General features: G+C 50.2%; 1 protein-coding gene across 5 annotated transcripts in view; it reads left to right on the plus strand.

The window, feature by feature from the left end:
* The window catches only part of LOC147729139 (mucosa-associated lymphoid tissue lymphoma translocation protein 1-like), a 1,401,591-nt gene that overhangs the window by 340,278 nt on the left and 1,035,793 nt on the right, over positions 1–25,520 (plus strand). The gene's annotated exons all lie outside the window — the stretch shown is intronic.

Below are 25,520 nucleotides of genomic sequence, written 5' to 3' on the forward strand. Positions count from 1 at the left end.
GTGATATTATCCTTGTTCAGCTAAAAAGTACTGAAAAAGTACTGAAACACAATAGTAAATGCTCCTGAATAACTGACTTCCAAGTACTGCTGTTTGGACATCCTTGTCGACAAGGCAATTTGAGTCCAGTTTGCATGTTCATCCATTTTGAAGTCAAAGCAAAAAGATTAGAAATGAAATGAAGTTGGAGAGGTGGTGATTGCCATAAGATGCCTGCTGTTGTGGTCAAATATTGGAGCATAAATGCCATTATCAGGAGGTTGAACACTATTCGTGACTCAGTGCATCATTTTGCCAGAGACACGGCTGAAATATCAGAACAAGAGGTCTACCCAGTAGTAGTGTGCCAGCCTCAGTAGTGGTTCCCAGCAGTATGTTACAGTGGGACATAGGCATAAAACATCCATTATTTGGAGTTGGTGAATAATTGGCATGGCAGTATGTCTGTGTACAGTGGCAAACATGAAACTCGCACTATGATATTCTTTCTGGGCAGTGTGTTAACTGGAGCACATGTGAATTTGGCAATGGAAACGGCTATGATTCCACACGATTATTTTCTTCAAGCAAGTTATTCACTACCTCAAAGAAGCCGTCATCAGATTTACGTATCACCACATGTCTGTCATAATTTCAGGCAAAACCTGGAGCAGCAGGACCGGGTTTTGTTTTTAGTCTGTAGGTGTTCTAGGAGCTGTTAAAACAAGCTGATCTACAATTCATCATATTAACCTACCTGGGTGGTCTTTATCAAACGGACTGCTTTGAACAGGCTTCTTTGATTCTTAATCTGCTATTGGGCCAGTTGCGTCTAGTCTGATTTTATCTCCTTCATTTCATTTAGTTTTCCCCTTCACCAGTCGTCAGTCTAACTGTGTGCAGAAATCGTGTTCATTCTGATGTCTTCCTAACTCAGATCTCATATTCCTCTAATCCCTTTTCCTGCTTCTTTCCCAACTATTCCATTGTCTCAGCCACTGTACACAACTGACTGCACAAACGCAGAATCCCAGCACAGACAAACACATTTCCCTGCATAGTCATAGGGACTGTCACAGGAAGAGACCTTTCATGCACCCCCTGCAAAGACCCATCCCTCCTACAGACATACACACACACTTTTTCCACTGATAAACACGGCGCAGTATTTAATTTAATTTTTTAATTTAAAGGAGCTTGTAGAGCGCCTGGTGACGCCTCCCGGCGTGTCCCCGCGCTGTGGAGAGAGTGTAAGAAGGAATAGAGGAAAAATCCATCACCAAGTAAAGAGGCAGGTTTTTAGTTTCTTCCTAAACAGGATTTCATTATTCTCCATCCTGATATCCGCAGGAAGAAGGTTCCATTTCCTGGCTGCCAAAGTCCGGAAGGATTTGCCTCCCATTCTGGCCTTTTTGGGACGTGTGGTTCTGAGCAGACCCATACCTTTAGATCTAAGCGACCTGCCCGGTTCATAGACAGTCGCCAAATCCGACATGTAGGCCGGAGCTCTGTGATGAATTATTTTATGGCACCACAGCATAGCTTTAAAATCAATCCTCTTCCTGATAGGCAGCCAATGGAGGGCTACAAGAGAGGGGCGAGATGGAGCTCGCCGAGGGAGCCTTAAGACCAGGTGCAGTAGTCCTGCACCCCCGCTTATTCAGTTCCTGCACAGACACATACACATTCCTGCATAGGCACACAGTCTTCTGGTATACAAACACCAAAACCCCTGTTGATACACACAGAGGCAGATCCCCAGCAGAGAGTCATTCATTGCAGAAATGCACACACTCTACATACGCACTGTACGTAAACACACACTTCACATATACAGATTCAATGTAGATACACACATACCCTACAGCCATACACTATGCACATTTTGAGTCACAAATAAATACTTCCAGCAGGTATAACCTCCAGGAAATGCTCACAACAAGGAGCTATTGAGGGAAAAGAACAAACCAAATCACCCTCAACTCAATAGTAAATAGAAATACAAAAAGACCTGGTCTGTAGGGCACCTCTTAAGGCCAAACAATATAAAGCGGAGGAAGGGATTCACAAAATGTAGTTCCCATATACGCCTCTCTTTTCCATAACGAGGTAGTAACCTCCCGCTTTTTGCCTTCAATTCAACATAAAAACCGTTTTAACAGATGGCAGTCACCACGCTTTGTTACCCCTGACCAACGTACAGAAGGGTTAATGTGTAAGGAGCATAATGTTTGAGCATCACAATCAAAAAACAAAAAATTGTGAAAAGGCAAGATGACCTCTCACGTGTGCACCACCAATCGAGCTCGCTGGTTGATACTCACCAGCTGTGCCCACTTTTATCATCATTGGTAGCCATCTTGCCTTGAAAAGTAATAAATATAGTGTCCAAAACAAATACAATAGGTGCTGTGAAAGAAGTGAAGTGAATAAATCACATCCCACAATGCGACCATGTGAAGCTAAAATTGAAATACGTTGCACTTTATTCGATGCCAACTTTATTATTCCCTGTGCACTTATTCAAATAAAAAATAGCTTGCCCCTCATGCATACCGCTCTATACTGCGCCGACATGTTTCATTGCCACATTAATTTCAGGGCAATTACTTCAGGACCAACAGAGTCACCTGGCACCAGTACTGGACACTTAGATAACTTTTTCCGTGGACTGCCAAATGTAAAAACAGAACAAATACACATCCCATTACTCTCAAATCATCCTTTCAAGTCGGAAATCTGTAACACACTCCTCTCAACTGTAGAGTTTGTATTACCCTAAATGAGCCACTGTTCTTCGTACCAGCTCTATCCTTTAGGTCACACAACAGACTCCGTCTGTGAGTCCTCTCGTGGATTAACATTCAGCTGTCATGTCAATCTACAACGTGATAAGAATGTTAGTATTCAAATGTAAACCAAAAAGTTCACAACATACTCCTTTCGCACAAAGATCACTCTCATATGTGGAATTGTGAAGAAAGACCCATATTGGTATGTGTTTCAGATATGCAGTAAACCTCTTCAACAACTGTTAAAAACAATCTCACACGTTCCGCTAATCTCTGAAATTTCCAAGCTTCCAGCATGCCACCGCTTTATAAATACAACCACTCGCTAACATCTCTCATATTACCCTCATCGTGTATCCAGCATAACCTTACCGCCCGGGGCCTCACGGAGCGCTTCTCTCAACCGGACGCCTCGTATTTGAGCTTCAGAGAGGCTGTCCGGTCACATGAGGAAACAGCAAACGTGGGTGTCATCTTAGAACGGGTTTTGCAGCCACAAAACAGAACTGTTGTACTCTATAGCGGGGATAAAAACTGAGGAAATGTTCTTGTATAGTCCTACTGTACACACAATACTTAGGGGCTCATTAGGATGACGGGCGGACTTTGTCCGGCTGCCATTCTGCCATTCTGTCGGAATTCGGGACCACCCGCCATTAGGGCGGGGGTCCTGTGGGGGGTATTAGGATGTGCCCGCCTCAGTCGCGGGCACATCCTGCATTAATAGCATTGTGGCGGGCGGTGCACTCTGCACCGCCCGCCACAATGCTATAAATGCATTAATGCATTTGCATAAACAAAGCGGCAGGCACCGCGCGGTGCCTGCCGCTTTGTATATGCAAATGAAGGGGGGTACCACAGGTATCCCTGTGTGCAGCCCCCACCTCTCCTTCACTCTGGGGGCCCGCAGGGGGCCCCCAGAGTGAAGACCGCATGATGCGGCCACGGAAAGGCATCTCCCTAAGCCCATCATAATATGGCTGGAGGTGTCTATTAGATACCACCACCATATTAATCCTTTTCCGCCCCGGCGGCAAGGTGACCGGGGCGAAAAAGCGGCGGACGGTCTTTCCATCCGCCGCGGTCCCCCCCGCCATCCTAATATGGTGGGGAGGAATTAAGGTGCGGATGGCAGGCGTATTGCCCCCGCCAAGCTGGCATCCTAATGGGCCCCATAGTTATGAATGTTCACACTCTTTAGATGCATATATTCTTTATTATTTTTCTATTTTTTTATCTCTTTTTCAAAATTGACAACTTTATCAAAAACACTTTTAGGATCTCTTATAGTCAGAACTCATAATTTACAAGTTCCTCATCTCTGCTCCTTTCGCTGGAGCCCTTTAACAAAGGAATCTTCAATGATGCATATCAGATGTAAATATGGGGCCAACTAGACGACTGACTCCTATATTATACTTTTATTGAGACACAGGATTGCTGTCCTCGCACTCCTTTCTCATATTCGACAAATTCATTATTTTTCTCAATGTAAAGAGGTTATTACAGAATCCCTTACCGCACTTGGTGCATACATGCAGCTCAGTATAATGACATGGTGCGGTATGTATGGTCAAGAGAAGCTTCCCTTTTTAACTCAAAGACACCAAAGCATAGTCATTCTACCCATAGTGTTCTAAAACAGAGCTTATTACTTGACTTTATTCCATTCTATAAAATCATTAAGCCCAATCTGATCACTTTTCTCTTGAAAAATCCAGCATGCCTCTTTAGAGGCCAGCAATCCCTCAATATTTTGCGGGTCTCCCACTACTTTCTCTAGTACTACCCAAGTGAATGTATGTTTTTGTTCGTGACAGAGTTGTACTAGTTAAGTGGTTGATTTTCCTGTTCTAATCATGCTCAGATGTTCCTGAACTCTGACTTTGATCTTTCTAGTATTAAGTCCTACATAGTGAAGACCGCATTGGCATGTCAACCTATAGACCACATTCATGGTGTTGCAATTACTAAATCATGTCAAATGCGACATTCTGGCAGAGTTCAGGATTACACTTAGGGTCTTCTTCGTGAGGTCACATACCGAACTGGTCCCACAGGGATATTGTCCATGTGGAACAGTTGTGTATTTTAATTTCTTTAGTGGTCTTGTCTGAGTATGAACTAGTTTGTCCTTTAGGTTACTTGACCTTTTAAATGCAAATCTCGGAGGGGGCATTTTGAAATCATTGGTAGACAAGAATGCCCAGTGTTTACGTATTGATTGTCGAATCCGGATAGCCAATGGGTCAAAAGTCATCACCACAGGAACACACTCATCTTTAGTTCTTTCATTTTGCTCCAGTAGGACGCTGCGTGGAGTGTTCAGAGCCCTTTTCTTTGCTAGTCTGATTATCTTTTGAGGATAATGCTTCTGCCTTAGTTTTTCTCACATCTCCTCTGATTGTTCAAGGTATGGTATGTTGCAGTGGTAGAACAGTTCCTTCGATAACGCAGGAATTGTCCCACTTTCAAATTGTCTCTTAATGCCCTCGGGTGGTATGACTGGTACAGCAGGAGTGAGTTCCTATCAGTAGATTTCTGATTGACTCGGGTGCACAGAGAGTTACCATCCACTGGGCTATCCAAAACCAAGTATACCGCCTTTTGACTACTATATGTCCATGTAAATCTTAAACTGGCCTCATGCTGATTCAGCAAATTAAAAAACTCCAATAGGGTATTCTCTCCACCAGACCAAATACAGAGCACATCGTCTATATATTGCTTCCAGAGGCGCACATTTCTATGGAAGTGATTAGACTGATGGTAAACGATGTGCTCTTCGAACTGGTCTACATAGATACATGCCAGACTAGGCGCCATAGTTGAGCTCATAGAAGTTCCTGTGGTTTGCAGAAACAGCTTATGTTTAAAGCTGAAGTAGTTTTGGGCCAACGCAAGTTTGATACACTGCAGTACAAAGGACTGTGGTGCATCATAGAACCACTCTTGTTCACCCAAGGCCCGTGCTGCTGCCACCAGCGTGGCATCCTGGGGTATACAGGTATAAAGTGATTGGATGTCAATTGTGACCAAAAGTTCACAATAAGGATCAATGTGCAGACTCTTCAGAATGTTTAGAACCTCCTTTGTGTCTTTAATAAAATACTCTTGTTTTATTACCGATTCTCTAAGAAAAAAGTCAGCAAATTGTGATAGGGTTTCCAAAACTGATTTAATTCCCAACACAATTGGTCGGCCAGGTGGGGGGGACGTTGTGGCTTGTGTATTTTCGGTATGATATTGAAAGCGGGAGTCCTGGGCTTATTATTAATCAGGAACTCCGCTTCCTTTACTGTTATCCATTTATTTTCTTTAGTAGTTCCTACCATATCTCTAATGATCTCTTATAGCTCATTAAAGGGATCACGATTGAATGGATGGTAATTATTACGCATCCCCAACAATCTAGTCACTTGCCCAAGTATTGGAACTTTCATAGATTCCCATGCTTTGTATCATTCCCCGTCGTCGGAATGGGAGTCTCGGTAACAAAAATACCATAGCTGTAGGTACAAAAGACAAGGAAAAAAGGCCTAGGCCTCATTCCCTTTTGTAGCATATCACCCTCTTTGTGTAAAAGAGACCAAACTTTGGCCATCAGCCAATCAGAAGTGCCTCACCCCTTAGAACCTTCCTGAAGGAACGTCAGAGCCTCAGATTTTCTACCGCACGATGTGCTTAGGGAGTCTCCTGTGAGCTCTGCTCAACTTCTACTTTTCTAGGAATTACTTGGGATATTTTCTTCAAAATCTTTTGATTCTCTTCAGGATTACTACTACCTTCCAGGATGAGTGAAATGGAGACGAAAAAAGCCCTTTTCAAGCCTTGTTCCACCTGTGGCAAGAAAAGGCTTTTTGTGGAGGATAGGCACAAAGACTGCATTTATTGCCTCTATCCTGACCACCAGGCTGCTGACTGCAAGATCTGTCGCACCTTCTCAACCAAGACCCTCCGGGACCGTGAGGGTAGACTCTTGACATTGCTCCAGAAGCTGAAGGCCAGAAAGGAAACTGTGTCCAGTGACAGTGAGGATGCAGCGTCCATGTCTTCATCAAGAAGGTCAGTGAAGAGGGGTAGGGGTTCTCCTTCCCCTTCTGTGGAAAGACTTTCTAAGGCCTCTAAAAAGACCCCCAGTGAGTCTGAGAGCCTAGGTCCCAGCAAATCTCCAAACACAAGTGAAAAGGAGAAAGTGGGACCTGTTACGCCTTCAAAAGGTGAGAAGACTGCCTTAGCCTTCAAAAAACCTTCTTCTCAATCTTCTGAGAGGAGCTCTAAGTCCTCGACGACGAAGACGTAGACGGCGGAGGTTCCGTCGACGGAAAAATCGACTTCGAAGTTGATATCGTCGACTGTGGCGTCGACGGGAGTTTCGCCGACGAAGGTACCGTCGACGGCAGGTACATCAGCGTCGACGGAGAAGGCGCCGACGACGAAGATGACGTCGACGACGAAGATTTCACCGACGACGAAGACTCTGCCGACGAAGGCGTCGACGACAAAGGCGTCGACGTCGAAGGCTACAGTGTCACCGACGACGATGGTGATGACATCGACGGTGGTGTCGACGATGACGTCGACGACAGTCTCGTCGACGAGGGCATTGACGACGACAACTCTGACGATGAGGACGGCTGGTGTGCCCACAGTTTCCTCGTCGACGACTTCGGCGACCCCGATCTCGTTGACGTATGTACAGCCGTCGACGACGGAACCGCCGACGATATTATCCTCTGAGAAAAGGATTACCATTTCTGTGACAAGAATCACGCCGGAGATGACTTCTCCGAGGAGTGTATCCCCCTTCCACCAACTATGCTTTTTCAAGAAGGGGAGTCAGAGGATGAGGACCAGGACGCTTACAGTTATGCCAATAGTCCCTCCCAACTTCTGGTCAAGTGCCAGGAGACGGACTCTGAGGGTGAATACGTCCAGGAGGAGAGTGGTCCTCATCAAATGGCCCAGTCGCAACATCATTCGGGCCAAGATATGGTGACGGTGCCATCTTCTTTTCTCCAAGAATTGCATAGCATGCTGCAAGACTATAAATCTAGGGCGAATAGACCACTACATGTCCCGGCAGCTGCTACAACGGCAGTATTTTCGCCTGCACCAGTGACACCATCTCTACAGGCTCAAATTTCAATTCAGCCTCAGACATCCTTCCAACAAGATTCCTCCGGACTGCAGGACGTCCATGATGATTCCTCGGATGAGGACCAGCAGTCATGACTCTATTCCGAATACTGAATATGACGAATATATCATTGCGGATCCTGCTTCACCAGTCCCACCATCGGCGGATTCCCCGCCAGTGGACATCGGGGGTTTTCATCAGTTAATGGAGAGAGCGGTGGCCAGATTCAAGTCGGCCATGCCTAAGGTTTCTACTGATTGTTTTCTATACGATTTCAAGGAGCCTTTTAGGAAGGAGAGCCTTAAGGCCATGAAGAACCCAGTGACGGTGGTCCCTGTGCCACCGCATCTGGACAAGAAGTACAAGGCACCCGATGAGGGTCCTGCATCCTTGACGGGTCATCCAAGACCAGTCTCCGTTATCTCGCAGGCAGCGCAGAGAAAATCCCGTAACCCATCTGCTCCCTTAACAGCTCCACCGGACAAAGAAGGGCGGAGATTGGACAATGCGGGGAAGAGATTCTCTTCCATGGCGAGTTTACTAGTACGGGCCGCTAATGCCCTGGCAATCTTGGGGAGATATGACTGCCAGCTTTGGTGCGATATCGCCCCGTACATTGACCAGTTGCCTCCGGAGTCTACATCAGAAGCAAAGAAGATCCTGCAGGAGGGACTGTGCAATGGATATTGCAACCACAGCGTTTCGATCCATGGCTGGCTGGGGCGGCAGTCCTCCGCCGCCAAGGATGGCTCAAAGCGACTTGGTTCCGGCCTGAGATCCAGAACAAGGTCTTGGATCTTCCTTTTGATTTTTTTTTTTTTTTTTTTTTTTTTTTTTTGAAGACGTTTATTAATGTTCAAAGGTACAGTACACATAGCAAAGCCTACAACCCTGCGGGCCGGCTGCAAATGAACGGTAAATCGTGGGTGTGTGGGCCATCACAAAAAGGGCATGTCATTGCGTCCCTTGTGTCCCCGGTGTGCTAGGACATGGAGAAGATAATCACAATTTCTTAGGTCAAGAAAGGGAAAGTCCATAAATGACGCCTCATTTTTCATTTTTCCTAGAACTGAGCCATAAAATCGGCAAACTAAACAAAACAGTTCGTATCGGTGCGTCCCAATGTTCCTATCGCGGCTTCCCCACTCGAAGTCTGTCCCACAGGCACGGTGTTAGTAGGTGCCACCTCTGTACGGTGTGTCGTTTGCCGATGCTGTTACAGTGCAACTGGAGGTCAGAGGCGTGCGCGCGCAAGTGTGCCTGAGCTTGGAGTGGGATAGCCCCTGCGGGCCATGATGTGCCATCGGTCGCCGGCCTTGTTAGTGGAGCATGTGGCGTTCAGGTGGAGGAGCCTCGCTGCCGGTGTGGCTATCAGCGTCCACGCCTGCAGTCGCCATCCGTAGCGCCGTCAGCAGCTCCTGCCCACTTCAACACGAGGGGGCAGAGAGGCCACCGTCCGTGAGCAGGGGTCCGATACTACAAACATGTAAACATATATGTGATAGTGGGTGGGGGGGGGGTGGAGTGTGCTTGCGGGGGCGATGTCAGCAGTTTTATGCTTGGGGCGCGCTGCTGGGCAATGGCCGCTGACGGGCGCCTGCGTGGGCGTTGGGTCGTATCCGAGGTTTACGCGCTGGCTGTTTCTTGTCTGCGTCAGGGGGGGGGGGTAGGGTGGGGGGGGGGTGGCGCCGCTTGCGATGATTCCTGCGATACAGCATTAGCCCCTGTGACCCACCTCCGGCTTCACCTAGTCTACGTGAGCCCTCTGACAGTGCCCTCCCCCTTCAGGGACCCCAGGATGCCATCCCAGAGCTGAGCTATTGGGAACTGCCGCAGGCCCGCTATTTCTTCCCGGCGGAGCGCCGTGCCTTCCGCCCCGGCCCAGTTGGTAAAGGATGCGAACCAGTGTTTTGGGGTGGGTGGTTCCCGTCGCTTCCAGTGTCGCGTAATCAGCCGTTTGGCCGTAACGAGGCCCAGATCCCAGAACCGTGCCTGCGTTTTGTTTAGCTTGGTTCTTTTATAGAGGCCGAGGATGCACGCCTCCCACGTGTCCGGCAGGCCCGGGCCCGTGCTGTGATTCAGGAGTGAGGTCACCTCCCCCCAGTACGCGGTCAGGGTTGGGCAGTGCCAAAGCATGTGCAGGATGTCTGCGCCTAACAGGTCACATCTGGGACAAGCAGCAGTGTCGACTGCGAAGTATCTGTTTATTCTGTCTGGCGTTAGGTATGCCTGGTGCAAGATGTATAGTTGGATGACACGGAAGCGGGAATTGCGGGGGATGTTCACGGGGCTAGCCAGTACTAGGTTCCACTCCTTGTCCGTCCAGTCCCTCCCACGGTGCGCCGCCCATTTAGCCCTAATCTGCTGCGTGGGTTTTTGCGTGTGGATAAGAAGCGCCTGCGCCAACCAATGCGTGATGTGCGAGCCTCTGCCCATTACATGTAGATATTGGACCAGGTGGTGCATTGGCGGTTCATCCTGGATGTCACCCCAGGAGTCAGTGTATGCCCGCAGTACCGATGCATGGAGTAGGAACTGCCCGGCCGGGAGTCCCGTGGTGTCAGATAACTCCGCAAATGAGAGCAGGGCTCCGTCAGAATACAGGTCACCCATGGTCTCTACTCCAGCCGCGACCCAGTGGTCCAGTTTGCGCTGCGTAACCATCCCGCTCCTCCTGGGGGTGCCCAGCAGGGGGAGGGCAGGAGCATATGGCCTGGTATTGTGCGTCAGCTTCAGGCTGCGGAGAAAGCATTTGCGGGCCACGGCCACATGCATGGGCAGGGGACGGGGTCCCTTGGTCAATGGGTGAAACAGGGCGCAGGTCTGGGGATGTGTCCACTGGTAGTCCGCAGTGGCCGTATCGTCCAGATGTGCATCGCTGAGCCAGTACGTCACCCATTGGAGCTGCGCGGCCAGGTAATACAGCTCCATGTTGGGGACAGCCAGTCCGCCCTCCGCGGTCGGGGAGTACAGTTTAGCCAGCGCCACTCGAGGTCGCCCCGTGTTCCAGATCAAGCCACGGAGCATTGATTCCAGATCGCGGAATATCCGCGTGGGGACATACGTGGGGATATTCGCGAAGTAGTATAGCAGCCTAGGGAGCGCTATCATTTTAGTAAGAGCGATGCGGCTGGGCACGTTCAGCGGAAGGGTTTTCCAGAAGGACATCTGGGCTCGCAGAGAAGAAATGGCGCGCACCAGGTTGCCCTCTAGTAAATCCTGTGGGTCTCTGTAGATGTGCAGTCCTAGGTATTTAAACGTGGTCGGGTACCAAGCGAGCCTGGCCCCTCCAAGATGCACATCGCATTCCTCCTGATCACGGTTAAACGAGTATGCCCCGGACTTGGCCCAGTTGACCCTGAGGCCCGAGACCTCTGCGAAGTTCTGGAAGACGTCCGATAGCTCGGCTGGCACCGCGGTGAGGTCCCGCACATAAAGCAGCAGGTCGTCTGCGTAGAGTGAGACTATGTGCGTTCCGTCAGCCAATGGGATCCCCCATTCCGCTCCTCTGTCCCGTAGCAGAGCTGCTAGTGGTTCGATGGCTAAGGAGAAGAGGAGGGGGGACAGGGGGCAGCCTTGCCTGGTGCCTCTGCGCACCTCGATCTTCTCCGACAGCAGCCTTCCCGTCCGCACTCGGACACTGGGTCTCTGGTAGAGCAGACCGACCATGTCGGCATATGCATCTCCCACCTCAAATCTGTCCAGCACGGCTCCCAGGTATGGCCACTCCACCGAATCGAAGGCCTTCTCCAGGTCCAGGACCAGGCACCCCGATCTAGGCCAATGCGTCAGAGCCGCTTCCTGAATCCGGAAGAGGCGGCGTAGATTACGAGACGTGCTCCGCGCCGGCATGAAGCCATTTTGATCGGCGTGTATCAGAGTAGGTGCCTCCAGGGCCAGGCGGCGGGCCAGGAGTGAGGTGAAAATTTTATAATCGGTATTTAGCATGGCCAACGGTCTGTAGGACCCCATGAGTGCGCCATCCCTGCCTGGCTTCAGCAGCGAGACCAAGTTTGCCTCGTTAAGCGAGTCTGGGAGTGTTGATTCTTCCATTGCTGTGTTGTACAACTTGAGCAACTCCGGAACCAGCGTGTCTGAACACGCCTTAAAAAATTCGGCGGGCAGTCCATCCGGGCCAGGTGACTTGCCGTTGGACAGTGCGAAGATGGCCTCGCGTATTTCATCCGCGGAGAATGGCGCTCCCAGGGCGTCCTGTTGCGAGCCTATAAGGGAGGGCAGCGGGATGTCCGACAGGTATTCTGCTATGTAGGCCGCAGTTACTCTCAGTTGCGACTTGTATAGGGCCCGGTAGTGTCCCACAAACGCTTGGTGTATCCTATTTTGGGTGTACACTAGGTCTCCCTCAGCTGTGCGGATGACGGAGACCGGCTCCGTGCGTTCCTCCTGCCTGACTAACCAGGCCAATAGCCTGCCGGGCTTGTCACCGTGCTGGTGTACTCGCGCCGAATGGGCCGCAAAGTTGACGTGCCGCAGCCGTTCCAGTAGCGTTTCGTGCTCCGCCCGGGCCGCCTGCAGCCGGTCACCTGCACCCTCCACCGCCTCCTGCTCCCCGCCGAGTAGGTCCGCCTCTACCCTGCGCAAGTCCTCCTCCAACTTCCACCGTATGCTCCCCTGAGTGCTCAGGCAATGTCCCCGTACCACCACCTTGAATGCGTCCCACTCTACTCTCGGGGATGATGCTGTATCTGAGTTATCTTCGAAGTATTGCGCTACGCTGGCCTGTAGGGAATCTCTAAAGGGGGCGTCTAGCAGTAATGCAGGTTGCAGTCGCCACGTGGGGATTGGCGGGCGCGGGCGTTCCCAGGCCATGTGCAGTGTATGGGGGTTGTGGTCGGAGTGTGTCCTACCCAGGTATTGTGAGTCAGTGATATGGGGCAACATGTCCGCTGACACCATGTATCTGTCGAGGCGGACATGTAATGCATGTGCTCCTGAGAAGTACGAGTACACCCTAGTGTTCGGATTGTGCGCACGCCATGCATCTTTCAGACCCCACTGGGTCGCCCACTGTGTGAGTGCCCTCGTGGCCCCCTGGGGTGTCGCCTCTGGCCTCGGCGGGACCGAACGGTCCAGCACTGGGTCTAGTACCGCGTTATAGTCGCCCCCCAGGATCCATGGGACGCCGTGCCAGGGCGCTAATTTCCCTGAGATACGCGCCAGGAAGGTGCCCTGATCCGTGTTAGGGGCGTAAATGGACGCCAGGACCACTGGTTGCCCGTCTATGCGACCCTTCACCAGGACATACCTCCCCTCCGCATCTATGTGTACGTCCGACATCACGAAGGGGGTTCCCGGTTTTACCCATAGCAGCGCCCCGCGGGCGTACGAGGAGTATTCAGTGGCATACAGTTGTCCCCTCCATCTCCGCCTCAGCGCTGTCACCTCCGCCCCACTCAGGTGTGTTTCCTGCAATAGCGCGACCTGCACGTTCTGCCTCTTCAAGTAGGAGTAGATTTGGTACCTGCGCGCGGGTGTGTGCATACCTCTAATGTTCCACGTGCATATTTTTATGGCAGACATTGCAGCAATATACATTCCCCCCTGACCCTCCCAATAGCAGCGGCATCACCAAAGGCCCCAGCAGTGGCTCCCCCAGCTCTTCCGTTCCCACCCCCCACATTACACTCAGCAAAGTTTGGGTAAACATAAGGACAGGGAAAAAAAACAGTAAAGAACAACAACCAACAGCGGGCTAACCCCACTAAAATACCAAAAGGGCAGTGGCGGAACGGGCCACCGTCCATACTCTCAAGAGAGAGGAACAGTCTCGCTTTGTTCAAGGGGCAGTGTGTGCTAAGCACAAGTTCGACAGGATGTATGTATAGTCAGTTTTAGGGGAAGCAGGCCGCTTCCCTGAGCCATACAATACAGGACAATAGTGGCCGCCCACTGCGGTCCAATGCTCCAAATCGCCCATCCTGTATGCGACCAGGCGCAGATGCGCGCTAAAGGACCACCCCTTCAACGCCCTCCCAGCCTACCACTAGTGCCATAAGGGCATTACTCACTGTTCCAGGTGTCCACAGTTCGATCAGCTGGCAGGGGGGGGGGGGGGGGGGGGGCGGCCCCAGCAGTGGCGGGCGCCGATTGCGCACCATCGTCCAGGCGACCACTGCCAACCCCTCCCTCGTCATGGCAAGGCCAATGCAGACATCCCCCGTAGGGTCAGTGGATCAGGTCTGATGTTTGCGGCGTGACGATGGGCAGTTCCATCGAGATCTGTGAGTTCGGGATCCCGTATATGGCCTCGTCGTCGTCGCTGGGTACCGGCTGTCGGCCGTCCTCCTGGGCCGTCTCATGGGAGGATGAGTTACTTATTTGGGAGACCTTCTGCAGTGCATCGCGTTGTTCTCGGAGCATCTGGTCCAGTGTGGGGGAGAGTCCCGCCCCCTCCTCCGCGCGTTGGGACTGTTGGGTCCTGTGCCTGCGGCGTCGTCGTGGTGCTCGTGGCCTGGTCCTCGTCTCGCCTCCGCGAGAGTGTTTCGGTGCCGTGTCCGTGCCTCCGTCCAGCCACTCGTCGGCCTCCTCGGGTGTGTTGAAGAAGTAAGTGCTAGCTCCCGCCACCACTCTCAGCTTGGCAGGGAATAGTAGGGAGTACTTGAGGCCCGCGGTGCGCAGTCTCCTCTTCACTGCCATGAAGTCGTGCCTCTGGCGCTGCACCTGGATGGTGTAGTCGGGGAAGAACATGATCGACGCGTTATCAATGCGCACCTCGCCCAGTCGCCGTGTCTCACGCAGCACCGTGTCTCTGTCCCTATAGTTCAGTATCCTGAAGAGCAGCGGCCTCGGGTTGGTGCCGGTGGTGTAGGGTCTCGTTGGCACCCGATGTGCGCGCTCCACGACGAAGTGCGGTGACAGCGAGCCTTCGGGCAAAAGTGTCCGTAGCCATTCTTCCACATGTTCGGCCGGGCGGTTCCCTTCCCATTTCTCCGGAACCCCCACAAGTCTAATGTTGTTGCGTCTCGCCCTCCCTTCCGCGTCCTCAGCCCTGTCCTCCAGGAACTCCACTCTGTTCAGGAGGTCCTGTACGTGTCTGTCAGTCTGGGTGACCTTGGGCTCGATCTCCTTCACTGCGCCTTCCAGGGTCTTGGTTCGGTCGGACAATTTCCTATGGTCATCACGCAGGAGGGTCAGGTCCACTGCGACCCCATCAATTTTGGACTCCAGGGAGGTTCTAGTTTGCTGGAGTGACTGCTCCATCCGTTCCACCGCTGCCAGCACGCTGTCAAGCCTCGCAGCCAGTTGCTCGGCGGCCATTTTGTGTGCCCGCTTGTCCGTCTTCCCCTTCGGCAGGGCCCCTCCGGTCCCGGTGCGGGTCCGCACTCCCCCGGACATGTGCGGGTGGCGCCTGTCCTGCGGGGTCGGCCCCTGGCGCTGCTCCAGTGACGGTGTCCCCTGAGGCGCTACGTCCCTGGGTTGGGGCCCCGCGAGTGCTGGCAGGTCCCTTTGGTTAGGCCGTCATTGTTGTCCCCTAGGGGGGGGGGTCCTCCAGCGGGCGGCCTTGCGCGGGGCCTCGGCGCAGGCGGGGGTGCCCTGTCCCCTCCTTCGCCCGTGCTCGTCCCTGGCGGTCCGCGGCCGCGCCGACTGCCCCCCGGATTGCTAGCGGGTCGTGGCCCAGTCACTCCGCCCCAGTTGTAGTGGGGGCCGGGGGGGCCGGCACTGTGCGTGAGTCCGAGGGGTCCAGGCGTCGTGAACGGGTCCGACCACCGGTTCCGGCCCGGGTCACAGCCTCTCGTGTGCCTCGCCGACCTTCAGGCAGTGAGTGTCCCCGTGGGGGGGCCCCGCAGGCGGGCCCGGCGTGAGGCACACCGTCGCGTGTCTCCGCCTCAGGGGGGGGCGGTCAGCCTGTCTCCGGCAGTGGTGTGGCGTCCAGGCGAGGGGAGGGACGGTCTGCTGTGCTGCGGGTCTTGGGGCCGCAATGCCCGGGCCGTCGCTCCGCGTGGGCTCCTCTATGCTGGCGGGCGCAGGAGGGACTCACCGGGTGGCTCCGATGGCTGCACTGCGTCTCGTAGAGGGGCCCCCGCTGGTCGGGGCCGCCACGTCACCGGCGCCTCTCCGGGGCAGATCTCCACGCCTCGCCTGCCCCAGATGTGCCCCAGGTGTGCCCTCCGGAGGTCCAAGGAGCAGGGCAGCAGTCGCGCGACGGCCGCGATGTGGGGGCTGGGGGCCCACTTCCCGCTTGGTCCGGGCCCTCCGCTGGAGTCCTGCTGCAGGTCGAGGTGATCGCCGGGCCACCGGAGGTTGCTCTCAGCGCGGCAGCAGCCGGCCAGGGGGCCACGGACAGTGTGGCGTGGCCTACCAGTTGGGGCCTGTGAGCTGGGCCCAAGCCTCGGACTCCCGCAGTTGCCCCGCCGGCCAGGTGTCAGCGGATCCCGCAGGAGGTCCGCAGGATAGGTCGGGGTCAGCCTCGTCGGAGCCCCGAAATGAAAGTCGGCCAGATTGCCGAGGAGAGCTCCGGGAGGGTCCGCCAGCAGTTTCGGGCGGCTAGGATTTAACTTGGCGGAGAAACGGCTCAGGGAAGGGGAGCTTGGCACGGAGCTCTACCCTAACGCGTCCTCCGCCATTGCGTGCTTAGCCACGCCCCCTTGGATCTTCCTTTTGATGGTGAGGCATTGTTTGGGAAACTCATCGATGATACCCTTCAAGAAATAAAGAAGGATACAGAGACAGCCAGGTCCTTAGGAACCCTTCCATACTGCAAGTCTTCCTTTAAAGGAGCCAGAGGCAGAGGTGGTACCTATAGAGGGTCCTTCACACAACAGCGCTACTCCTCCACGGGCTCAGGTTCCAAGCAATACCGGCAGCCCTATCAACAGCGCCAGGGCCAGTCGACAAACTACTCCAGGCCTTACAACAAGGGTAAACAGGCTGGACGAGGACGGGACTCGTCCAAGCGCCAATAGCGGCCTCCTGGCTCTTCCTACTGGACCCTACTTCAAGAAATCATCACTTGGAGGCAGGGTCACGAAATACCTTCGAAACTGGTCTAAAATAACATCGGACCGTTGGTTACTCAACATCATTCGGAAAGGGTATACTTTGGAATTCTCGCAAGTCCCTCTACCCAAGCCCCCGGCAGCCATTCCGTCGAAACATCAGCGTCTCCTGCGGCTCGAAGTCTAACAGATGCTCAACAAGGGAGCGATAGAGCCGGTTCCCTCAAACCAAAGGGGACAAGGATTTTATTCCAGGTTCTTCCTGGTAAGGAAAACGCTAGAAAAATGGCGCCCCATTTTAGACCTCAGGGAGCTAAACACCTATCTCATCTCCCTGTCTTTCCGGATGCATCAATCCGGGAGATTTCATGACCACGCTCGATCTCGAGGATGCTTATTTCCATGTTCCGATCCACCCAGCACACAGAAGGTTTCTGCGATTTACAGTAGCCAAGAGACATTTTCAATTCAGGGTTTTACCCTTTGGACTCCGCTCAGCCCCGAGAATTTTTACAAAGGTGCTGGCGCCAGTAGCAGCTTTCCTGCGAAGGAACCATTTGCAAGTCTTCCCTTACCTGGACGACTGGTTACTGAAAGCTCCGTCCAGAGAGGCAGCGCTGGAGGCAGTTCACGCTTGTACGAATCTGTTCCAGAATCTAGGCCTCACTCTAAACAACGAGAAGTCCTCTCTGGTCCCGTCAAAGTAGGCTGGCTTCCTAGGGGCCCTCTTGGATTCAAAACTCTCAAGAGCCTTCCCTACTCTGGAAAGGAGGGAAAAATTACAGACCTTGGCTCGGGACTTACGGGCAAGAAAGTGTCTTTCTGTACGCCGATACAAATCCCTACTGCGGGTGATTTCATTGTGCATTCCTCTAATTCCCCATTGCAGACTCAGAATGCGTCCTCTGCAGGAAGAACTGGACAACCAGTGGCAACAGGTCCACGGTTCATTCGAGGACATAGTGACGGTCACTCCGAGGATGAAAGACGCGACCTTATGGTGGACAGATCAAAACAACTTGTCCCAAGGTCTATCCTTCGTAAGCGACCCGTCCTCACATGTAGTGACAACGGACGCGTCATTGGAGGGTTGGGGAGCAGTGATGCATGACTTACATGTCAGCGGGCATTGGTCGCCCCAGGAGAAAAATCTCCACATCAAAATTTTAGAACTAAGGGCGATAAGACTGGCTCTGCAAGCTTTTCTTCCTCGCCTAAAGGATAAGCACTTGCGTATCCTTTAGGACAACACCACAGCCATGCACTATGTGAACAAGGAAGGAGGAACCAGATCTCGTCCTTTGTCCCAAGAAGCTCAACAGATCTGGGAATGGGCGATCCTCCAGAGGATATCACTGAAGGCAGAACACTTACCAGGGATCCTCAACGAAAACGCCGACAGGCTCAGCAGGTCATTCTCAGTCAGCCACGAGTGGGAATTGAATCAGACAGTTTTGGAAGAGATCTTCAGCCTGTGGGGCAAACCGGAGATGGATCTCTTTGCCACTCCGACCAACAAGAAATGCCGGTCTTACGCAAGCAGGCTTCACCATCAAGGTTCACTGGGGAGTGCGCTTTCGATAGCTTGGTCAAGGACATTTGTCTACGCTTTTCCTCCCATTCCTCTGATACCACGACTTATCAGGAAAATCAAGGTGGAGCCGTGCAGGATGATCCTGATAGCCCCGGCTTGGCCGAGGCAGTTCCGGTACACAGAGCTCCATCTGTTGTCGATAGCTCCTCCCTTACCTTTGAGGATTCTGCCGGATCTTCTCACGATGTCCGACGGACACATTTGGCACCCAGATCCACAGTGGTTACACCTGATTGCATGGCTCCTGAGCAGCGAGAGTTTCTGAACCTGCCCTTGTCAAGAGAGATTAAGGAGGTTCTATCCTAGGCAAGGGCTCCTTCAACGAACAGGACTTACCGCCTTAAGTGGAAAAGATTTTGTTGTTGGTGTAAGAAAGAAAGCATTGATCCTTTCAATTTCAAGCCTCATCAGATCCTACCTTACCTGTTGTCCTTGGCTAAGTCGGGACTAGCTCATTTATCAATTAAGGTCCATTTGGCTGCTTTGTCACGGTTCAGAAGGACAGGATCCGGTCCTTCTTGTGGTCTTCCAGGATTATCAAGCAATTTCTTAAGGGCTTGTTCAGGGTCTATCCACCGGTGAGACTGCCCCCTCATACATGGCATTTGAATGTGGTCCTTCCTCAACTCATGAAGGGTCCTTTTGAACTAGTCCATCGTTCTGACATGAAATATCTTTCGTGGAAATTGGCTCTCCTCCTTGCTCTCACATCGGCTAGGCGTGTTGGAGAATTACAGGCTTTGACCATCCAAGAGCCTTTCCTTCAATTCAAGAGAAACACTGTGATCATGAGAACTAATCCTAGGTTCATGCCAAAAGTTCCCTCGGATTTCCACTTGAATGAACCGGTCATTCTGAAGGCGTTCTTCCCTCAACCTTCTACGCCAGCAGAAAGAGCATTGCATTCGTTGGATGTGCAGCGATGCTTGAAATTCTATTTAGAACGGACTAAAGGTTTTCGAAAATCTTCACAACTATTTGTAGCCTTCGGGGATCCTGGTAAGGGCCTTCCACTATCCAAACAGGGTGTTTCGAGATGGATCACAAGTGCCATTCTACATTGTCACAAGGCTGCAGGAAAACCTCTGACTGGAAAGATCCTAGCACATTCCACAAGATCTGTGGCTTCTTCAACAGCCCACTTCGCGGGGGTGAAGATTAAGGATATTTGCAGAGCTGCTACCTGGAGCAGCGTTCACACCTTTACCAAGCATTACTGCTTGGAATCTCTGCAACAAGATGATGCGGCAGTAGGACAGGCTGTCCTGAGGAACCTCTTCCACTGATGGTGAGCTTTCCTTTCTTTCCCACCTTCCGTCTTTCACATTTTGTATATTATGTCATGTTGCCTATTGCTATAATTTATGATGCAAAATGTGATTATCTTGCTAACTGCTTGCTACTCTGATACAAAGCATGGGAATCTATGAAAGTTCCAATACTGGGGTAAGAAAACAAGTTACTTACCTGTAACTTTAGTTCCCCAGTATTGGTAACTTTCATAGATTCTCATGCGCCCACCCGCCTCCCCGAGGAAAGCTCAGCCTACAACAGATATGGCGTCTAAGTACACAACGGCTATGAAAATCTGAGGCTCTGAGGTTCTTTCAGGAAGGTTCTAAGGGGTGAGGTTCTTCTGATTGGCTGATGGCCAAGGTTTGGTCTCTTTTACACAAAGAGGGTGATATGCTACAAAAGGGAATGAGGCCTAGGCCTTTTTTCCTTGTCTTTTGTACCTACAGCTATGGTATTTTTGTTACCGAGACTCCCATTCCGACGACGGGGAATGATACAAAGCATGGGAATCTATGAAAGTTACCAATACTGGGGAACTAAAGTTACAGGTAAGAAACTTGTTTTCTTCAGCATCATGGTCAATGGAATTCATGACAAGCAACGCCCCACCCGTGTCGGCGGATTTTATAGTGAGCGAATGGTTGTTTTGCAGGCTTTTAATTGCATTCCAATCTTCACGGCTCATATTACAAAATTTCTGGAATGTACTGCTTTGTTCAAGTGTAAGGATATCCTGTAACACCCTATTTTCAAAGACCACAACTTCTAGTCCTGTAATCGTGGTTGGGGGGCAAAACTGTGATGGTTTCTTTAATGTGGTGTTAAACAGTGATGGAGGGTCCTGAGGTTTGTTTGCAAAAAGATTTTTCAATTTCACCTTTTGCATCGTCTCATGAAATTCAACTCTATATTTAAAGGCATCATGAGTCTGTGTGGGAACAAACCCCAGTCCTTTATTCAATACCATCTCTTCACTCATGGTGAGGGTATGGTCTGACAAATTCACCACTGTATTATTCATATCTGGTACCGCCCATGACTGCGTGTTATCCTGGGGGAATATGTATGCCACGACTGGCTCTGATTTCCACGTCCGCAGCCTCTGCTCATCTGACCACCCCCTCTGTTGCCCCTTTGACATTGTCCTAAAAAAGAGCGGAGTAATGCATCTAGATTTTCATTGCTCTTTTCTTTTTGATTAAACCTCACTCTGTTAGGATTGGTTTGCTGACCCCCTTCTTCCTCTTCACTTGAGGTGTTGTCAAAAGTCCAGTTGTTGGGTGTGCGTCTGGTTTGCTGTCTCCCACCCCTTGCTCGCCCCACCGAATGCTGTTGTTCTGGGCCTGGTTGGTTATGCTTATCCTCCACGTAGGAGGACTACCACACAGACTAGACCCAGTGAAAATAAAACTGAGATAAGACGCACAGTTTACCAATTTTATTCTTTTCTTGTGCGCTCATTCAGAAAATTAGAACCGGCTGCATTTATGCAGACCACTTCCTTTCTCAGCCGACATGTTTCATTGCCAATACCTCTTTAAGGGAATTTCGTCAGGGCAGGGTCGTTCGTCGAAAATATTGGACACTGGTGCACTTACTAAAAATGACTGTCAAATGACAAAACAACACAATGGCCTGGTTACTATAACAAATCTTCTTTCTCAACACACATACATCAATGTGGGGCATTTCATGAATAATCTTTACCATCTGGGAGCCCAAGTCAATCGTACCAGCTCTCCACTCATTGTAAGAAAAACTCCAACCGTAAGTTCCTCTTTTCGTAGGCGTATTGTTAGATTGGTTTCTAGATATAAAGAAAACAAATGATTGCTCATGTCTTTTCACCATTTGTTCCCTCTTCTTATCCACTTTGGAGTCAATCCTGACTTGTACCCCGCCTTCTGATATCGTTATATCCTTCTATGTTATAGCCTCAACATGAGCCGCGTGTATGTCTATCTCTATGTATACGCGGCGGTACAAATTATCAACAACTGCCTCACCTGTATTTAACTTCTGTGAAGTACTTCATAACCTCACCAGTCCTATGTTACCAGCTACACAGCACTTCCCAAATATACGCCGCTGTATGCTGCTGGCCCAATTTGTCTTAGCGCCCTTCTTGATTCTGGCGTGTCTTCTCATGTCTCGGTTCTAGCAAGCCGGCACTGTGTGTGTACATAGGCGACAAAGTCTCACGCTACCTTCTTCAAGTCATGTGATTTTCTTTAGGACAGCAGCGGCCATCTTTAACTTCGCCATTCTCTTACATTCACACTACAAGTATGGCACTCCAGACTACCTAGAACCCGTTTTTTATGTTTTTACATTGTGTTCTCTATTTTGGTCATTCATCTTGATGCGCAAAGGCGAGCCCCACCCATTTCCGTATTTTAAGATTTCGAACGAATCAAAATATCGAAATATGGATCAACATAAAATTTTACTTTCCCAATACCCTCCAAGTCTACCTGCGCCCCCACATTCTCAGGGATGAACACACAACGACCGGGTGTAAAGATGCCAAGATGATCCACAGAAGTCGACGCTGATCCCAACTCCCCACCACCTCAACCGCCACCCGAAATAAATATCGAGGTAACGTCTAAAGTGGGGGGGAAAGGGGAAAGGGAAGAGGAAGAGAGAAGGCCTCCGAAGAAGAGTTGTAACACACAACCAAAATCTTACTACTTTACCCCAAAATAAAGGAAAATTCTGTAATGTCCTTACCCTGAAAATTTAGGCTATTGCTCCTCTCTCTTAGTTGGTATTTTTGGGTTTTCAGGTAACAGTTCCTGTACAGACACAGTACTATTAATTATGGTTACTCAAACTGCGCATTACCCACTGAATAATCCTGATGTTACCGTAATTTACCTGACACTGTTTATATTCCAACATAAGGTTGCTTCAACTGAAGTTCTCTGATGAAACTGAAGATTAGCTTACAGTTCTTTTTTTGTATGAACACCCTTGCTATGAGTAAACTATAACTTTAACCACAATAGAATTTCAGATAGTTGTTCAGTCACTATACTGTTTTACTCCTCAACTTAAATTGACAATTGGCAGATTTAGAAATGTAGTAATTGATTGTTACTGTAAATAACAAAGAAGGGAGAGAGAGAGATAGAGTGGATTCATTCTCCCTGACTCAATATGTATAAACAACAGGAATCCACCTGTTAGGGTTATGTGTTCCCTTCTGTGGTAGGGAGCTCATAGTGTTTTTAAAATACCCCTCACACACCAAAAGGACCCTTTGTGTCATGCTTCATCATCGGGGTCTTCGCACCCTCTACGGGATGCGGCGTGCTACGACCTACGATTACGCGGGAGCACTGATCTAATGACTATGCGTGGTGCGTGTGAGGGTTAAGTGTGAGTATGTGGCGGAGTAATGTAAGTGAGTGAATGGTTAAAAAGTGCCTAGCTTGTGGGGTAGGTCTGGATAAATGTTTAATGAGCCCCCAGGCTGGTACTATTAAAAATAGGTGTAGGATGAGGTGATTATGTGGTATTAAGCACATCACCTCTTTGGTGCGTCGACATGTTTCAGAGATCAACTCCTTCTTCAGTACGGGGTGCACCACACCCCACCTTACTCGCATTTTCCTAAGTAAAAAAGTGTTTCTACAAAAGAGTGAAAATGTTGTGCTACAATGTGCCTACAATAAAGAGTTCTCTGCTAATATGCAAACAAACCCAGAGAAGGCAAAGGGGGAAAAAGAGACCAAAGATGTAGTACTCTGCTCCTCCTATTACATACGGTACAGTGACCTGTAAAAAATATATATATATATATAGTGTGAGGTTTGCAATCACTAGACAAATGCTGTCATTCTATTCGTGATGGTGACCCTGTAAAATAAGGGGAGAAAGACATTACAGACACACATATAACATAAAACACACTCTAATGGATTTAACCTGCTGTGCCTCTAGGACATAACTTCTAGTGTGGATAGCAAAATATGGGAGGATAAAAAGCATACTTTGTTGTTCTTTGGGGCGGGTATGGACTAGCATGTCCCTCAGATTCCTTCCGCACCTGTGTGCGAACATTGGTTTTTCAAAATCCAGTTCCCCACAGGTTAGGGTCCGCCAGTTTTTGTTAATGATTTTGGAATCCTCATTAGAATGTGTATTGTGTGTTGTTACACAGACTTGTCTTTTCTGTTTTGGCCTTTTCCTCTAGGAGGGTATCACTGTTGTTGTTCCTCGCCCGTTTCATTGCAGCATTAATTATTCGGTCAGGATACTGCCTTACTCGTAGCTTTGTTATTAGGTCTCTTACCTGTGTTTTGTACATAGCCACGTCAGTACAATTCCGCCGTAGGTGTCGAGGGTGGAAACTGTCAAACCTTAGCTGGCAGTATCTGGCAGTCAGTTTGAAATGGGTGGTTGTTTTGAGTGTGCCACCTTCAGGGTAGATATTCAGATCTAAGAACACCAGGGATTCGTTAGAGACAGAGCTCCTGAATTGTAGGAAGGCGTTCTGGATGTTAAGCCGTGTCATAAAGTCCTTGACTGACTGCAAGTCACCTTTCCATATTACAAAGACATTGTCTATATATCTCCTCCAGATGAGGATATTGTCCCTGAAGGGGTTTGTCACATTAAGGATCTTGTTGGTTTCCAAATGATGGACATATAGTCCAGCTAGACTGGGAGCAAATTTGCTTCCCATGCTGGTCCCATGGCTTTGTAGATATATGGTCGTGTTATATCTGAAATAGTTCTTGGTGAGTGCTAATAAAATACACTCCAAAACCACTCCTCTGGGTGTCCGGTATTTCCAAGGAGTACTGAATAGTACTTCTTCGATTATAGAGAGTGTCTCATCGTGGGGCAAGCTCGTATACAAACTCTCCACATCTAGGCTTAGCAATAGTTGTGATCCTGGGTCAGAAGGTATGTCCTTCAACAGTTGGAGGACGGCCTTGCTGTCTTTCAGATATGTGTCAGTCGCTTGTACAAGAGGGCGGAGAAAAGCGTCCGCAAATTTTGAAAGGGGTTCCAGGATGGATCCAATCCCCGAGACTATAGGTCTCCCTGGGGGTTTTGTTTGGTTTTTATGTATCTTGGGAATACTATAAAAAAATTTATATAGGGATTTTCGGTGTTTTTGGGATAAACAATTCCCCTTCTTTTTTAGACAGCCAGTCGTGGGCTAATGCCTCCTCCACCATCCCACCAATCTTAATCCATAGTGACTCTGTCGGGTCGTCAGGTAGGATTTCGTCTGTCTGATAGAAGTCTCAGGCATTCTTGATCGTATGCTATGGTGGTTTATAGAACAATTGCCCACCCTTTGTCTGTGGGTTTTATTGTTATCTCTTGGTTGGTAGCTAACTGTCTGATGGCTACTTGCTCAATGCCACTAGTGTTGTGGAAGTTGTTAGAGTGTCAGAGGTCCAGGGTGCTAGGCTCCCTATAGCAATTCCTACGCCTAATGCGGAATTGTACTGACGTGGCTATGTACAAAACACAGGCAAGAGACCTAATAACAAAGCTACGAGTAAGGCAGTATCCTGACCGAATAATTAATGCTGCAATGAAACGGACGAGGAACAACAACAGTGATACCCTTCTAGAGGAAAAGGCCAGAACAGAAAAGACAAGTCTGTGTAACAACATACAATACACATTCTAATAAGGTTTCCAAAATCATTAACCAAAACTGGCGGACCCTAACCTGTGGGGAACTGTATTTTGAAAAACCAATGTTCGCACACAGGCTCGGAAGGAATCTGAGG

This window comes from Lissotriton vulgaris, chromosome 2_2 (genome assembly GCF_964263255.1).
Source record: "Lissotriton vulgaris chromosome 2_2, aLisVul1.2, whole genome shotgun sequence".
Lineage (NCBI taxonomy): Eukaryota > Metazoa > Chordata > Amphibia > Caudata > Salamandridae > Lissotriton > Lissotriton vulgaris.